Below are 18,494 nucleotides of genomic sequence, written 5' to 3' on the forward strand. Positions count from 1 at the left end.
GTTTGATACTACGTATCCCCTTAAAGACAGAGCTTCAGAAGCTTGTCTTTCACTTAATGACAACAGCATTTTTTGCATTTTTTGCTGTTTGCGTTCAACTGCAATTTGCATTTTACTAATTTATTGCACCGACGCATATTATATACCGTTTTTTAAAGGACAGAAAGGGCTTTAATTTGATGTAACATATATATACATACATGCTTATTTATTATAAAAAAAATACAGAAAAATGAAAAAAAAAATGAAAAATGTTGAGTTTTTTTTTTTACAGTTTTTGCAATAATAATGTGTGCACAATTAGTGCAGGTTAAGGAAAGTAATTAAAAATAAATTCATTTAGTTGTTTTGATTTACAGAATATATAATGTGTCTGGGATTTTAAGTGTTTTTTGGTAGTTACAGGTCACAAAGCACAAGGAGTAAAATAAACTTTTAATGTGGAGCGATTTTAGAATTTGGTATGTTTGTCTTGTAAGCTTAATAGCCATAAAAGAAAACAAAATTGCCACACAAAAGTATATATTTATATAAAGTAGACACCACAGGCTATTTACCTAAGGTGGTTTTGACACTTTCTACGTAGCCATTTCACTGCCAACCTCTGCTAAATATTGGAGTAAAATTGTGTTTTTTTGGGTTTTGGCACACAAACTTATAACAAAGAACTTATCATGTGTATTTTGTAAAGTTGGTGTGTGCTATTCCTGTACAAAGTTTTATTTTGTGTTCAGTTACATCTGCTGAGTAAAATGACACCCCCATTGTATGTCCTTGGCACTATTTTGTGAAGCTATATAGGAGACATGTCCTTTTCAGTTTTCACAGTCGAATTTTGAGAGACGGATTTAATGAGCCTATGATTCCATTTGGGGTATTATAGTAGTTTGACTGTTCAAAAAAACCCCACAAAGGCCTACCATTTGTAAAAGTAGACACTCCAGGGTATCTCACAAGGTGCATATTGTGCCTTAACATGCCCTCATTATTTTACCAATATATGCCAAACTATGTGGTAAAAAATAATTTTGTGCATTTTTTACATACGGATTGCATTTTTGCTGGGCATTTTTGTATATTTCATATGTGCCACTAAGTTCAAACCCCCCAAATAAGGCTCAGCTAAGTCTTCTGAGTAAAAGGACACCCCCATTGTATGTTTTTGGCACTATTTCGTGAAGCTATAGTGCCATACAGGAGACCTGTCCTTTTCAGTATTCACAGTAGAGTTTTGAGAGACGGATTTAATGAGCCTATGCTTCCATTTGGGGTGTTATAACAGTTTGACTGTTCAAAAAAAAAAACACAAAGGCCTACCATTTGTAAAAGTAGACAATCCAGGGTATCTCATAAGGTGCATATTGTGCCTTAGCATGCCCCCATTTTTCCACCAATATATGCCAAAGTATGTGGTAAAAAATAATTTGGGCCATTTTTTTTATATACGGATTGCATTTTTGCTGGACATTTTGTATATTTCATATGTGCCACTAAGTTCAAAACCCCCAAATTATGCTCAGCTAAGTCTTCTGAGTAAAAAGACACCCCCAATGAATGTCTTCGGCACTATTTCGTGAAGCTACAGTGCCATATAGGAGACCAAGCCATTTCAGTTTTTACCGAACTTTGAATTTTGACGCTGGGCCTATACGCAATTTCCAAGCATCTTTGCAGGTTTGAAATTCAAACTACCCCACAAAGGCCTACCATTTCTTAAAGTAGACACCCCAGGGTATTTCAAAAGGCATATTTTTAAGCTTAGCGTGGGATCATTTTTCTGCTAGCTTGTATCAAGTGTAGTGGCAATGAGCGTTTTTTCTGCCTTTTTGACACACAAAGTGAGTTTGTACAGTATATTTTGCAAACCTTATGTGTACTACCACTGTATAATACTTCATATGTTGCTCAGCTATGTCTGCTGAGTACAAAAATACCCCCATATGTACCTTTGCCAGGTATATGTGGACATCGGAGGGGCACATTTGGGACACAGCCATTACATTTTTTTTTTCAAACTTTCAATTTTTACGCCCATGTCCCATTTTAGAGTATTTTACCAGGCTATAGAATCCAAATACCCCATAAAGCCATACCATTTCTTAAAGAAGACATCCCAGGGTATTTCAAAAGGCATATTTTGAACCTTAGCGTGGGATCATTTTTCCGCTAGCTTGTACCAGGTGTAGTGGTAATAAGCGTTTTTTCTGCCTTTTTGACACACAAAGTGAGTTTGCACAGTATATTTTGCAAACCTTATGTGTGCTACCACTGTATAATACTTCATATGTTGCTCAGCTATGTGGTCTGAGTACAGCAATACCCCCGTATGTACCTTTGCCAGGTATATATGGATGTTGAAGGGGCACATTTGAGACGCAGCCATTCATTTTTTTTCTAACTTTGAAGTTTTATGCTGTGTCCATGTTCCAATTTGGAGTAGTTTAGATGGTTGGTTATTGAAACTTCCCCAAAAACACATACTATTTATTAAAGAATACACCCTGGGGTAATTCAAAAGGCATATTTTGAACCTTGGCGTGGGATCATTTTTTTCTCTAGTTTGTTCCAGGTGTAGTGGTAATGAGCGTTTTTAAATGTATTTTTTAACTTTGTAAAACTTTTTTTACTTTTTTAAAACTATTTTTTAAACTTTTGTTTTGCTTATTAATTTTTTGAAAGTTTCCTAAACTTTCTTAAAACTTTTTTTTTACAGATTTAACATTTTTCTAAGCTTTTTTTTACCGTTAACTAACAGTAAGCAGCACTAACATTAAATTCCCCATTTTCCCATAACTCCCACCCACCCCAGCTAGCAAAATATTTAATTATACAATATTTAAATTAGTTAATTAAATAAATGTAACCCCTGAGGGTTAAAAAATAAATAAAAGTTAATCGTCAGGGGTTAAAAAAAATTAGATCACAGTATAATATTTTGATCACTGTAGGCAGTGATCGACTGGCAGGGAAGGGGTTAATTTTTATTTTGACTGGGTAAAGGGGGGTGTTTTTTTATTTTTTACTTAAACGTTATTAAAACTTTTTTTAACTTAATTTTTTTACTTTTTAAAGCTTATTTTAAAACTTTTTTTAACGTTAACCCCTAGTTAGCTTAACACTAAATCCCCCAATTCCCCACTAACTTCCACCCTCCCCAGCTAGCTAAATTTATAATTTTAAAATATTTAAATTAATTAATAAAATAAATTTAACCCCTGAGGGTTAAAAAAAATAAAAGAATTAACCCTCAGGGGTTAAAAAAAAAGTCAGATCATAGTAAAATGCAATCCCTGCCAATTGATCACTGTAGTCAGTGATCAATTGGCAGGGATGGGGTTAATTTTTTATTAAACTGGGTAAAGGGGGGTGGGATTTTAATTTAACTTTATTTTATTTTTTACAGGGGGCAGGATCAGCACTGATCCGTCTCCCTGCACTTCATAGTGAACCTGGAAGTGCAGGGAGGCGGAAGGTAAGTACACTGAGCACATGTGCTCGCTCTGACATGCTGTCAGAGCGGGCACATGTGCTGGAGCAGCACTATCGGGTGCTCCCGGTCTGCCTCTAATACAGAGGCAGACCGGAGCACCATTAACCCCGCGATCGTCACGATTGCAGCGATCTGGGGTTAATTTTAACGGGTGACGGACAAGGTCCGTCACTCGTCGTTAAGGCACAGACGTCATTGAGCCCCAGACAAAGCCACAATTTTGGTGCCGAAACACACATTGGGCAGAGTGTTACCATGCACTTTTTCCTTTTGAGCACATTGCGTTTTAGTTTACCTTAATTTGCACATTGGGGGGAATGCTAGGGGCAGCTGATTAAAGACTCGACTATATTCCTTACTATTCGATTGAGATTAATTATCTATTGAATGTGACATCATTTGTATAGGTAGGTAGGTTTAAATATTTAATACTTACTAGACCCCTTCCAGTTAGACCCTATACCTATTCTATAGCTAAATTGTTCATGATTATTTGGGGAGTGTATTAAAAGGTATTTAGTTGAATCTATTGTATCTAGTAACTTATTTGCTACTTTGTTTCTTTCTCTAAATCTGTTATAATGATGATTTAATTTAGTAAGAGACACTTTGTAGCTCTTTGTGGTCTTGCGGGAACATATTAAAGACCCCAGTTAATTGCTCCTTTCAAGAAACCTTCTCTTTTTGACAGTTTGTTCCAAGCTTTCTCCCTTTCAGGTGACTTTATTAGTATTGAATAGGTATATAAGGGTTTCTGTTTTCCCCTCTCTAGCTTTAAGCATTAAACTTTTTTTACTGAGTAACCAGTAAAAACCTATCTAAACTATCTCAACAGATGAACTTGTAATTGAACGAATCCAGTACTGCGAAGAACAGATGTCAAAAGGTGTGTATCACATAAAGATTGCGTTTCTATAAAAAAAAAAACACAGGAAACGTGCAACTGTACAAAATACAATATTATCTTTTTTTTTTGTACTGCACTATTAGGACATTCGGCAGGGCCAGAATTACTTGCTCTGTGTCAACTAGACATTTTCAGTTTATTACCTATGAAATCCCAAGGTCCCTTTCCTCAGAACAGCTATTTATTTCAATCCAATTTAGGTAATATTCTGCTTAAGAATTTTTCTACCCAAGTGCATCACGGCCCATTTATCTACAGTGAAACTCATCTGCTCCTTAGTTGCTCAATTTTCCAGTCTGTCCATGTCCTTCTTTAATCAATTTACACCCTCCCCTGTATTTACCCTGACACATAATTTACTATCATCTACACAAATTGAAACATTACTCACAACCCGCTCTTCAATGTCATTTTATATAAATACATGTTAAACAATGAGGCCACAAAAAGGAATCCCACTGGGATATCGTTACATAAAGAATGTTTCCTTAGTACTACAACAGTATAATATTTTTATGTGACAATACTAGTTTTATCATATGTTACTATTCTCCGCAGATTAGCGCTCTCTATCTCTTGTTTAGCGTCGCTGAACTTGTGTCGTGTCACTTGTGAGGAGTCGTAGAAATGTCAGAATCCCTGAGACATAAAGTTAAAGTCCTTTATTAATAGTTTCAGAATTGCTTAATGTAGTAGAGGGCAATCAACCTTTACAAATCAGAATTTAAAGGAGAACTATTAATTAACTTTTTTTTTTCTTCTTTCTTGTATGCTATGTTTCGTACTTTGGCCGCACAGTAAGAAGAATGATTTATGTTGGGAAAAGTGGGAGATAAGTGCAATGTCTGCAGAATCTCTAGCTGTTGGCTCTGTTTAAGGTCAGCTAGACCTTCAGCAAAGGCAGATAGTCAATTACCACAATTGTAGGTAGCGTGTCACCAAAACCAACAATAGAAATGTTCTTTAAATATTGACAGGAATTACGGTGAGCGTTTGCGTACGCATGGCTGTTTTCTTGAGATGTACACATATCGATATACTGCTCTTACTGGCTCCCATCCACTCTTACTGTTAGCTGGATACTACAGTCAGAACTTGCTGTGATGTCACACGGTGTAATAAAGTAATGTTAATTAACTAATACATATCTGATAAATTAAATATAATCATTATTACAGCAGAAGAGGTGTTTAAAGGTCTATTTGAGAAATTTTTGGAAGTGATCTACTTTTTTTAGGTTATTTTTAGTAATCAAATAATCAGTTGAATAAATTGGAGTGAAATTGTTTTCTACGGGCATATTGGGCACAGAATATATAATCTCCGAGATTCTAAGAGCAGCAGGGCCGCTATGTGAGAAAAAAATTCACCATTACAAAGTGTTTTTTTGTCTGGTAAAGGTTCGGTTTATATATATAACTTTGTTAGAGTTTACTCAGCAATGGTCAGGTCATGCATACTGCATTATGCAGAGGTACACCATTTTGTTTATTGGGTTGAGGTTTATACAAACAAACAGGGAATATTAGGCTAGATAAGTAATAGCAACTAGCAGGACAATTGAGACTGTGAGCCGAGTAAAAAGTAACTGAAAATAAAGACCAATGGATCACACGGAAGGCTCGTCTAAGTAATCCATGCTTCCAGTTTAGAAATTTGGCCTAAATTGTAAAAGTCAGTACAATTCACACCTTACGGAATAAGCTTTGCAGTTAGTGTTGACACCCAATGAATTATTGTTTGCTTCTGTTTAGTAATTACTAGGCCGTTAATATATTTCCAAAGTATCTGAATTTCAAAGTTAATTCCTGAGGAAGTTGTTTTTGCCCTTTAGCTAATATGGGCCATGTTTATTTCTGGAAGCAGGTGTAAGCGCTATGTCAAGCTATAGAGGTTATATCTGTGATTAATGAGGTGACTATGCCGGAATGTTGATGATAAAACATTTAAAATGACCTCACTTCATAGCGATACTGAGGTTTACACTGGTCTTAGTCTTCTTTTGGCACTATTAATGGGGTACCTCTATGGGGGCAGGATTCTACACCCAGAATCCTGGATATACTTCACATATAAAAAAAGACTAAAGACTAGACATATATTAAAAATTATACTGCTAAGGATGAACATTATACATTATACAAAATTATACTGCTAAGGATGAACATATACATCATACAGTTAGGTTAAAGGAACACTCCCACCTGACTCCAGTCCCCACAATGGGATATCAGTGATAGGCTGAGAACCTGATTGTACAATAGACTCTACAATTTTGGATGCATCAATGCTGTCAGATTTGGCTACATCTCAAATTCTCATCTAACATAGGAGGGCTGCTGGGTTAACATCATAGTTCACATATATCGACGGTGGTCAGGTAAGCCATCACAGACTTCTAGGTTAAAAAATTAGGTTAATGTGAAATCAAGTGATTGTAAGCAGGTAATAAACATAATCTCACTGTACGTAGAAAGTTTTTTTATCAGACATTTCTAGGTACCAACAAAATTAATAAATAGAGGAGTTTCTGAGGATTTACAGAATGTGAGATATATGAACCGGCTCCCTTCTTTCAAATGAACACTGTCACTTGTGAGGTCTTTACATTTTAAACGATCACTATAGTGTCAGGAAAACAAAGCGGTTTTCTTGACACTATAGTGCCTTGAGGGTGCCCCCACCCTCAGGGTCCCCCTCTCGTGGCGCTGAAGAGGTTAAAACCACTTCAGCAGCTTACCTTATTCCAGCACCGGGCTCCCTCGGCGCTGGAGGCCTCTCCTCCCCCACTGACGTCAGCTCCCTCTGCCGACATCAGCGGAGCCGAATGCCATGCGCGGCAAGTGCTGCGCGCACATTCAAGCTTTCAATAGAAAAGTATTTTTCAATGCTTTTCTATGGACGCTCTGCGTGATGGAGGCATAATATGCCTCCAGCGTCGCAGAGGCGCCTCTAGTGGCTGTCCGGAAGACAGTCACTAGAGGTTAGCTTAACTCCAAATGTAAACATAGCAGTTTCTCAGAACCTGCTATGTTTGCATCTGAAGGGTTAAAACCTGAGGGACATTGCACCCAGACCACTTCATTGAACTGAAGTGGTCTGGGTGACTATAGTGTCCTTTTAAGCAAATACTTAGAAATGTGTCACGTTGGCCATAAGATTGGCAGAATGTAATAATGACTGTATTAAAGACACCTGAACAAGTTTGGTTCTCACATGCATCCTAAAAAATAATAAACAACTTTGTCCCATTGGTCAACTTGTACATAAATACAATCCATATTTGTTATCAGGTTAAAATTCAAACAACTTTATTTATGTGTACAAATGTAGATTTTTATTTTTTTTTGCTTTGGGATATTACACTGAATGATTTTATTGCACTTAAATATTCCTAATTCAGTGTGACCTTCAAAGCAATTAGGAAGTTTCAACAATGATTGGAACAAAACAATTATTGTCGTTGATCATCACAGACTAGATAATTTTAAACAAAGTCATTGTACGCTCAGCAGTTTACAGCTTGTTAACGGGCAAGTTCTAAATGACCTTTTATGCTAGTCAAATCAGTGATGCATATTCCTCATTAAGTAACATCCAAACGAAAGTGGTCTTATAAATAATGTTTATTTAAAGCAGTAAAACAAATGGCAAAATAACTTAATATATCAAAGCCATCTGCTTTGAGAAAATATTTTTTTTCAAAATCAGGTTTACTTTTGTTGCTAAAATCCAACATAAGCTGTAATCACTAAATCTAAGATGTTGATTCATATTACAGCAAAATGAAAGTTACAGTAATATAGTTCTGATTTAAGGTTCCTTAGGACTCTAGTTATAAAAATGGAAATTAGGGCCAGTGTTAAGTAGAGTCAAGGGAGCTGACGGTAGCAAGAGAAGCTTTTTTTTTTTCTTTCTTACATAGCTTTTACAATATACCTCGGAAGAACCTTTTATTTCTTAACGGTAGCTATTCCCGGGAGAAAATCTCTTCTATCAGTATGATATCTCTATATTGCTAACAGTATTAATAAAGTACATAGAACCGAAAGAGCGTCGGAAACATAGAACAAGGTTTAGTTCTTTTGTTAAGGGATTAACAGTTAATTCGTTCAGGTTTGCACTATGGTCAATGTAGTTTTTACAAATGTTAATAACTTTGTGTGAGGGTTATACAAGCATTCTTGGCATTTATTGTTGTCATGATAATTCTGGCTTTTCGATTTATTTAATTGACTTGAAAATCATATTTATTAAAGTCATTTGTATGGTTCTTCTGGGGGGTTAATTTACAATACCAGGAGTGGTACTGAGTAGAAAATGAAATATAATAATATAGGTTAAAGGGTCACTGTAAGCACCATAACCACCTTGTCTTAATAAAGTGTTTATGGTACACAGATACTGTTCCTGCAGCATTCGTTTTTAATGTTTCTTTTAAATATTTCCTTTTTTTTTGCATGCAGGGTTATCAATTATTTGCTATCAATTAAAGGGACACTATAAACACCAAAATAACTTTAGCTTATTGAAGCAGTTTTGGTGTATAGATCACACCCCTGCAGTCTCACTGCTCAATCCTCGGCCATGTAAGAGTTATTTCACTTTGTTTATACAGCCCTAGCCACACCTCCTGCATGTGACTTACACAATCAGAACAGCCTACGGCCTTCCAGTGTAACGGTCATTCCTGAAACTTATCTATTACTCTCTAAACTTAACTTGGGGCAAGGGTGTTGCTAGCTTCCAGAAACACCTGAGGCTTCACCCCAAATGAAAACTTAAACAAGGACCCTTCTATAACAGAGAGATGAGGATGTACCTTCCTATGCTTCTATGTTATGTCCCCTTCTATCTACCTATGAACAGCATGCTGGTGACGCTCTCTGGGATCTCATAAAATGCATTGCTTGAACCAGCACATTCTGCACAGTTAGCTCAGCTGCCTAACTAATATAGGATTGTGCATCTCTTTCTCTCAGAAACCCCTCCTGTTACCTGGATGGGGGGAGTACCCCCCCCCCCTCCTTATTTAGCATGATAGTGGAGCTGTATACTACTTATCTTATGTGTTCAATTCCTAGGGAGTACATTAGACCCCCCTTTAATTAATGAGGGTTACCATGGGTGGGGTCCCCACCGCTCATGGGTGGGCACCGAGGAGGGACACTAGGTCCCCCCCATTATTTATTTATTTAGGGTCCCCACCTGCTGCTCATGGGTGGAGACCAGGGGGGACATTAGGTCCCCCTTTAATTAATCAGGGCCCCCACCCGCCGCTCATGGGTGGGGACCTGGGAGGGACATTAGGTCCCCCCCATTATTTATTTAATTAGGGTCCCTACCCACCGCTCATGGGTAGGGACCTGGGAGGGACATTAGGTCCCCCCCATTATTTATTTATTTAGGGTCCCCACCCATCCAGGGGGGACATTAGGTCCCCGCTTTAATTAATTTGGGTCCCCACCCGCCACTCATGGGTGGGGACATTAGGTCCCCCCCATTATTTATTTATTTAGGGTCCCTACCCACCGCTCATGGCTGGAGTCCAGGGGGGACATTAGGCCCCCCTTTAATTAATTAATGTCCCCCATGGTCCTCACCCATGAGCGGTGGGTGTGGACCCTCTACAGTTAAGGGACATGCCCCTACTACACAGGGGGACCTGGCACAGGTAGGGGCATGCGGCAGGATTTAACCTGTGCCAAGTCCACCTATTTCACTAGTGACTGGGCAGCAATAGCTACATTTGTTTAATAAATATTTAAATTTGTTTCGGCGACATGCCCCTACTTGCAGAATGCTGCGAGTAGGGGCATGCGGGAGGATTTAACCTCCCTTTTATCAATATGGGGGTCATAGTGACCCCCATAGGTTTTAATGCAGGGGAGGTAGGAATGGGTATTTATTACAAGGAGGGAGCTGGCAGCGCTGCCGCCTCCCTCCTTGCTTTTATTTTTGTGCATGTGCAGTGCTGTTATCGCCCTAATGGACGAAAACTGATTATTTTTTAAGGAATTTTGTTTGAAAACAAATGGTTTGTGGACAAAATTCAGGATTGACTAATGAAATTTTTATATAGTAAAAATGAAAATTTCACTGGTGCACATGTCTACAAACTACTGCAATTATCTATTACTTTGCATCTCAATTTACTCATCGTATGTGTGTGTTATGATTGAGAGGCACTCCACGCATGCAACTTGAGTTTCAAGTAAATCTCATTTATATTTCAAATATTTCCCCTTCCTAAATGTAGGCATGTTACATTAAAATTTGTAAAAACACACGTGGGGCAAATTAATTATAAAAGAGACATTCTTAGAAATAGATAAGCAGCTGGTGGATGCATTTACTTTATAAGACATGCATTAAACTATTTGGTTATAAAATTACTTGTTTCAGGAATGAATAACAACCAGGTATGTGCACAGCATATTACATTAGGGTATACACTAAAATGCTTAACGCTACAGTTAACTGCTTACCGACTGTAAAATGTCACCAGTAGCGACTGGGTGTTACCAGCTAAGTAGCGGCTAATGCCTTCTGTTATTCTCTTTAAGAACTGCTAAACATTATCAATAAACTTGGTTCCGACTGACAGAGTCACTGGGGGCAGGTACATGAAACCTAAAATGTGTTTTAACACTATAGAGTCAGTAAAACAAGTTTGTAGAAATGAAATACCTCTACTTAGATTTCAATTTTTTGTTTGCATTTGGTTTAAATTAATGTCTTAAAGGGAAAGAGTATCCTGGATATTAAATACTGATGGTTTTCAAATAAACATCCTGAAGGAGCATTGGAGTGGCTGTTCTTGCACTGGCCTTATCACAGCAGAAAAGGGATACTATAGGCACACAGACCACTTTAGCTCATTGAAGTGGTCTGGGTGCAGTGTCCCAGCACCCTTAACCCTGGAAAGTTAATTATTGCAGTTTTTTTATAAACCGCAATAATTACCTTTTTGGGTTAACTCCTCCTCTAGTGGCTGTATACCAGCCAGCCACTAGAGGGACTTCTGGATCATTATGCAACGTACGCTGGATGTCCTCATGCTATTTATTAGATTTCCAGCTTCACTGGAATCCACGTAGAAAAGCATTGAATAATGCTTGCCTACGGGGAACGCCTAATGCGCGTGTGGCCATTTCCACGCAAGCGCAGTAGGTCTCCCCCACTGGCTGGCGTAGGCGGGGGAGGATCGGAGGTGGACCAAAGACAGCGCCTAAGGACATCGCTGGGGGAGGAGGGCACTATAGGGGGCTATAGTGACAGCTTTGTTTTCCTGGTACTACAGCTTCCCTTTAAAAGTGCTGACATATATATTATGTAACTAAGTAACTACTCAATACCAGTTGCAACTAACTCAGAACACTTAACACCACTGGTGTCTCTTGCCTGGAGCAGAGAAGTAAACATGAAAAATACATGTGAGAAATATTGTATTATGCTGAAACTCTTAATACATATCAAAGATTATTAGACCATAAAGGCATAATAAAGCAAATAAATTGAAGAAAAGCCTAGACACATGGTTTAAATAATGTGTCATTTAAATAAAATTCACATAGCAGAAATTAAACTTAAATGTTACATAGATAAGTGTCTGGCATAAGACAAAATCAGTTTAATGCATATAGACTATACACCATCGTTATTTAATGATTAGGTCAGTTAGAGTGAAGTATGCATGCACATAGTGTGTGCTTTTTAACAGCAAAGTGTGGTTGCTATGGTGAAAAACTTACACAGCTTGTGTTTCTGTGCTTTACCATTGAGTCGCTCATCTGCGAGTGGTCAGTATCTTTGCACGCAGATGCTATTGGCAGTTATGCAGTTAAAAATAGAGAAAAGATTGGAAACCAGTAGGCACTTAGTAGGCACTACTAGCACTACAGGTTGTTGTTAACAGCAACAACTTACAGTAGCTAGTTACCTACATAGTTGCAAATTAGCTCTTAGTGCTTATTGCCATGCCAAGGGTGCATAATTCATTGTTGCACAATAGAATATTACCATTTAATGTAATTTGTGTAGTGCATATATGAATTGGCCACTTGGTAGAGATCAGATGACAGAAGGGATCATGTAAATTGCATAGGATTGTGAAAGGGGGCAGGTGGTTTACCACTAAGTGGCCTGGAAGTCTGGTTTAAATGTAAACTAACTCTCTAAATTGCCATATGTCTAGATTCCCTCTTAGATAGGGGGTTATTTGATATGTTAATGCCATTAACCTTGTGTTCCAGTATCATATCCAAAATAAACATTAATATTTACCCACAGATGAATAATTAAGCCTAATTTTGATTATATTTAGAATGGGACAAGCACAATCTTCTAATCAAGCCCAAACATGATTTGCGTAACTTAACCATAGGGCAAGCGATTGTGATGTCTGCTATATTGGGTCACAAGTAAGTAGTATGACATATCTATGGAATGGGAAAATGGTAACAAATTCATACATGCAATTATTGTTTGTGGCAAGTACATAAGAGGAGATAGAACCAAATGTTTCCATTTGGATTGATGTTGGTCTGGAACACAAGGGGGTGGTCACTTATAGTTACTATAGGTTTGCCTTATCTCCACCTCTGGGCGATGCTTGGTAATCCACAGGATATATATCTAATGATACTGAAGTGTGTATTGGACTTGCTTTGGGGTCCGAATCTAATTCTGAGTGAGTCACCATCTCCCTTACCATAGACCCCCTGGGCAGAAGTTTTTATTTGAAAACCTGAGTAAGTGATTAGGACTTCTGTTATTTTATCCCTTTTGGTTTTATCTGTTGTTGGTCTAACTAATTTGATTGTCATCTATATTTTTGTATGTACTGTGACTATTTTTTGCTCATAATAAATATTCCTGTATTAAGTTCTGCCTTTGTCTAGTAAAGAATCACGTTACCTGAAGAGACTAATAAGTGTTTTGCAATTGCTTAAATATTGTAAGGTGTATTTGGTGGGTTTTTATTATTAAGTTACCTGGGGGGCCAAGGCACTCCATTTATAAATTGTCTTGGTGGTGGCAGCGATAAAATAGTAATATTTATATTATTATGCTTAAGTGTGGGTGGTGTTAAGTGGGATTTTATCATTATTTCTGGTCTAGTGCAGACAAATAGTGAACTTTAACACTTTCACCACTACAATTACGTCACGTACACTCTTGGAGTATGGTGCGTTTGTGACACTTATGGTATCACTAAGCAGGGATTACCCCCAGTTCTTTGTCTAAGCCAAACCAGCTGACCCGCTCACCCAATGAATGGCACCTTGAAGTAGATAACATTGATATTAATAATGTAGAAGTTCAGCAATACGCAGGGCTATGTGTCAAACTGTCCTAAAACGGTTGGGCCAAGAACCAAGTGAAACAATATTCACGTGGAACAATATTCACTACATCAGCATGTAGAACCTATGGTGCCTATACTACCCCTTAAAATGTTTCCTTAATAGTTTCATTCATAGCACTAGTTTTTTGATATTCGCCAGGTCTATTCTTTGCTGGATATGGAAACATGAGGAAATATAGCCCAATCACTCTCACATTCTGAGGTCTAATCACCAAATGTTACGTTGTGGTACTTGAACAGTGTTAACTACAATAGCAATGCTGAAATAAAAAAAAAATTGTCTGGTTTAAAAATGTTCTTTAGTTTTTCTTTTTAACTCTGTGTTTTACAACTTATTCTCAACTCACAACAAATCTGTTCAGTGAATAGATCCCTTTGCCTTTTTAAAAATGTTTTGCATGTGTAGAGAAACATTCCTGTCTATCTTTCAAACGTACACAATGCATATTTTTACGAACATTCTCCTGAAATGATATATTAACGAAATCCTCATACACAATGTATGTGTGTGTATGTGTCTGACTTTCAAAAACATAGTGTTCAGAAGATGGACAACTTGGTTTATATTGTGCAATTGCTATTATGAACAGACAAAGAAACAATTGCAAACACACGAAGAGGTAACTCCTGGCAGAAAAGGTCAAAAACACTACAAGTAGTTTTATTGCACTTCCAATAAGATAAAAAGATACAGGTCTAAAAAAATATCCGGCACTGCATCACTGCCATGGAACTCTGTAGGAGAGATATGTGGGCACCAAAAGATAAATGGGAAGTGGGATTTGTCTTGTACTGTCCACAATAAATCTTTGCTACAAAAAAAACAACAACCCTCATAACATGAACACATGTTCCAAAAAATGAAACTAGTCACAAGTAAGCTATTATTGTAGTGGAAATTTCTGCAGAATCTGGAGTCAAACCAAGGTTGTCCAAAGAATTACAAGTCAATATGATGCATGCAAAAAAGTCTGTTGTTTTGTTTTTATTGCAATTATGCTTAATAATAATATTCTTGCTAGAAATTAATTACTCATTTATTTCCATTATTTAGAAGAAGAGAGCATGGTATAAAAGTACTAAAGAGGTTAACATTTTTTATACTCTAGCTTTATCTGATGTCCTCAATAGGAATACTTAAAGGGCCACTATAGGCACCCAGACCACTTCAGCTCAATTTAGTGGTCTGGGTGCCAGGTCCCCCTAGTTTTAAACCCGCATAGAAACTGCTATGTTTACACTGCAGGGTTAATCCAGCCTCTAGTGGCTGTCTCCCTGACAGCCACTAGAGGCCGCTTCCGCGATTTACACAGAGTAAATCACACTTATTTGATGCTGGACGTCCTCACAGATTCCAGTATCAAAAAAGATCCCCATAGGAAAGTATTGAGTAATGCTTTCTTATGGGCAGGTTTGAAAGCGCGCGCACCTCTGACCGAGCATGTGCATTAAGCTCCACTCGGAAGCTAACGTTGATGGAGGAGGAGAGGCCACCAGTGCTGAGGGAGCTTGGCGCTGGGTTAAGGTAAGCAAATAAATGGTAAATTAACAATTTATTCGCTGCAGAACGGGGGCCCTAGTCCCTTAAACCGTGACTAGGGCTCTATAGCTAAGGAATACATATTTGTATTCCTAACGCTGTAGTGTTCCTTTAAATTAAAAGTAAGGAATATGATTAAAACCTCACAAGCAGTGTAGCAAACTCACCCTTTTAAGGGAGTCTGCCATGAGTTTTTGGAGGGGGCTGCTTGCCCGCCTCCTGCCCTGTAACTATGGTCCCTGGGATGTATTGCCCTTTAAGAAACTTATGTGGGCATAATGGATTTTTATTGTGCTGCTGCTGGCCCTTTAACTCCTAGGAAAAGGATCTGTACTTTTAAACTGGCACTTCGGATGCAGCCGAAGTGCCGAAGTAGTCGAATGGCGGTCACTTCGACTTTTTTATGGAGCGAAAAGATTTTTCTTACATGGCACTAGATTCCTTACATTTTGCTAAAAACATTGCCATTAAATAAATGCTCCATAAAGCATTTACTTGATATACTATGAAATAAAACATGCATGCAAGTTTTCAGCATGGGTTTCATGGGTTCTCTAGTCTGTTGTCGTTATTCCTTTGATCCTCCACTAGTCCTAGTTCCAGATGTACTGCATATCGTGATAGGGCTATTGCTGTGTTGAGTTTTCCTAATATAATGGATGCAACCAGTCATATTGGGTAGAAATTCAATTTGAGCTTTATTAGGCCACACTCTGCTTTTTATGCATTGCCCCTAGCATGGGGATTCCAAGACAAAATTGCAGGGGTTTCCTTCCCACATGCCTTTGTGTTTGAGAGGTAATTGAGTTCCAATTAAGATAACTCAATTATCTCTCAAATATAAAAACGTACATAAAATTTTAACAGATCACGGAAATACATGAAAACAGTACAGGAACCCCACAAAACTCATATTCCTGAATAACCCCGATCTGAGCGCACAACATATCCAAAAAGCGCTCAGATCGGTTCGGTAAAATGTTCGGTGTTACGTTGAAACAAAGTTTTGACCGACCTTCGGGGGTTCCTGTGCATACACCAATCAATGCTCCCCATGGCTTTTTAAAAAAAATTCTTTATTTTAGTCGTGCATAGATAAACCTGAAGCCTTGCATTGCCACAACAGCTGATGCAGACAGTTCAATAAACATAGAGAAACAGTGGCATGGCATACGACATTGCGCATTTTTGTGATATAGTAAAGAATACATAAAAAAAGAAACAAGCTCTCTGCACAGTTTTACGGTAACATCATGCTAGGCTAACGTGACTAGGAGGTCGTTCTACAGGAGATATACTAGCTTAATATCAGTGTCTAGGGCTTAAAATAAAGCTCAGCGTTGGGTTAGGTATACCCAGCTAGACAAAGAGCAGGTAGTTAACTATGAAACAGTGAAGTCTGCTAGACATGTAAGAGGCAAGAGAGAGAGTGTAAACATGCTGACATAACTAATGAAAAAACAGGGTACGGTAAAATGCCTCTGGCTTGTTAGTGAAAGGAACCATATTGGTAAAAACAGAAGCCTGAGTCCGTTCTTGGAGGGTGGCAGTGAAGAAAAGCTGCTATAGCACTCACCTCCCGGGACAGCTTATCATGCCGTCACCCTATACCCACGCTAGCCACCAGAGTCCCAACAGTCCAGAACAGGCCACCCCGCTGGTTCTGCGTGCCATCCCTCCGTCGTTCCTCCTCGAGTCAAACTCTTCTGAGCTTCAGCTTAAGCCAGAAATTTCAAACAGGTTGTCTAGCCGTGTTGTGAGTGTCTCCTGCAGGCCATGTGTGGTGGCAGTGGGCACGGCGTCCGCCATGTTGGCTTACGTGGTAAGATAGATTGTGTGCAGCAGGGTTGTGTAGGACTCCCTGTTCCATTAACAGTGGATAAGTCGAGCCTGCAAGATTGTGCCGGGATGACGCCCACCGTCAGGGGGGGAAAACTGGGGTTCCCGACTGCTGCCGCTTGTTTCAGCAGGACGGCCAGCAGGGAGATTGGCCACCTCTCCTGTACCTGCATCCGCTGGTAGGCCAAAAAATTTTGTTACCCCTCTGAGTAACAATCAGAGTAACGCTGGTTCTCTCCAACACTTGGGTTGATGTTCTGTTTAGGTGAGATATCGGTATAACTGCTCAATATCATTTCTTTGTCCGGAGCTCATACTAAGTGCGGTCATTCAGCCCAGCAGCCAGGCCCCGCCCCCCTCCCCCTGGCATTTAAGGACTTAATGCTTCCCTTGTTCGGTAGTTTCTTACCCCCGAACACCGTTCTCCTAGCTGGTCGGAAAGTCGGACGGGCAATGGTACAAGTTTCCGCGGAGTTCGCGAGCTCGCGTAGGCAACCCAGAGATACATGCAGTCAACAACCATGTACCACTGCCTGCGTACGGGAGACAAGGTGGCCGCCAGTCCTGATAGCATGTGTGTTCGTATATGCGAATGGCGGCCACCCAGGGAAGCACTTGAGGTGATTGCTCGTTTGTGGTTAACAGCCAGGGGTGGTCGATGATTATGAGGTGTTAACAAGGGGGACCACACATAGTCTGTTCGGTAACCGAATAGTAGGGAACGAATAGCTGAACACAAGGAAAACAATTATCTTGTAGTGACTCCATTCGAATACAGGGGGTTGTTAGACAAAAAGTAAAAATAAGGGAATACGTCCGAGGAGTCCCCTCTCTCCCGTGACAATGGTAAAATACAAGTAAAAAAAACAATAAGGTGCAATAGGTGCTAATTACAAAACAGCAACAATCCCCCAATGCCAACAATCACCCAGTTGGAAAAATGTATCATAATGTATCATGCTCTGCACCACAAATAAAGCTTAAAGTGGATACTTTTTCAGAGAAGTATCCACTCTAAGCTTAATTTGTGGTGTAGAGCACTCCCCACTATTTTACTATTCCTGTGACAATGGGTATATGGAAACTTGGCTCGCAATAGCTGCACATCCCGTACTTTATTTGCATGTCAGGTGAATTCTAAGGTACCCTTTGACTCCCTCACTCGATCCCCAAAAAAAGAGAAAACACACATTCCCAGGCAAGTCTAGAGAAAAGATAGACTTGCCTGCCAGAATGTTGGTTATGAAAAAAAAAAGTTTATTACTTTTGTTTGAATATCAATCATATTAATTGTATCTTCTTTCCCACTGCTGAAAATTGTGACCCTCAAACACAAATGCACATGAAA

The 18,494-nt window shown here is 38.8% G+C and overlaps 1 protein-coding gene across 1 annotated transcript in view; it reads right to left on the reverse strand.

Moving 5' to 3' along the window:
* Window positions 1–18,494, reverse strand: part of SPATA17 (spermatogenesis associated 17) — a 188,983-nt gene that overhangs the window by 135,830 nt on the left and 34,659 nt on the right. The gene's annotated exons all lie outside the window — the stretch shown is intronic.

This window comes from Pelobates fuscus, chromosome 2 (assembly GCF_036172605.1).
Source record: "Pelobates fuscus isolate aPelFus1 chromosome 2, aPelFus1.pri, whole genome shotgun sequence".
NCBI lineage: Eukaryota > Metazoa > Chordata > Amphibia > Anura > Pelobatidae > Pelobates > Pelobates fuscus.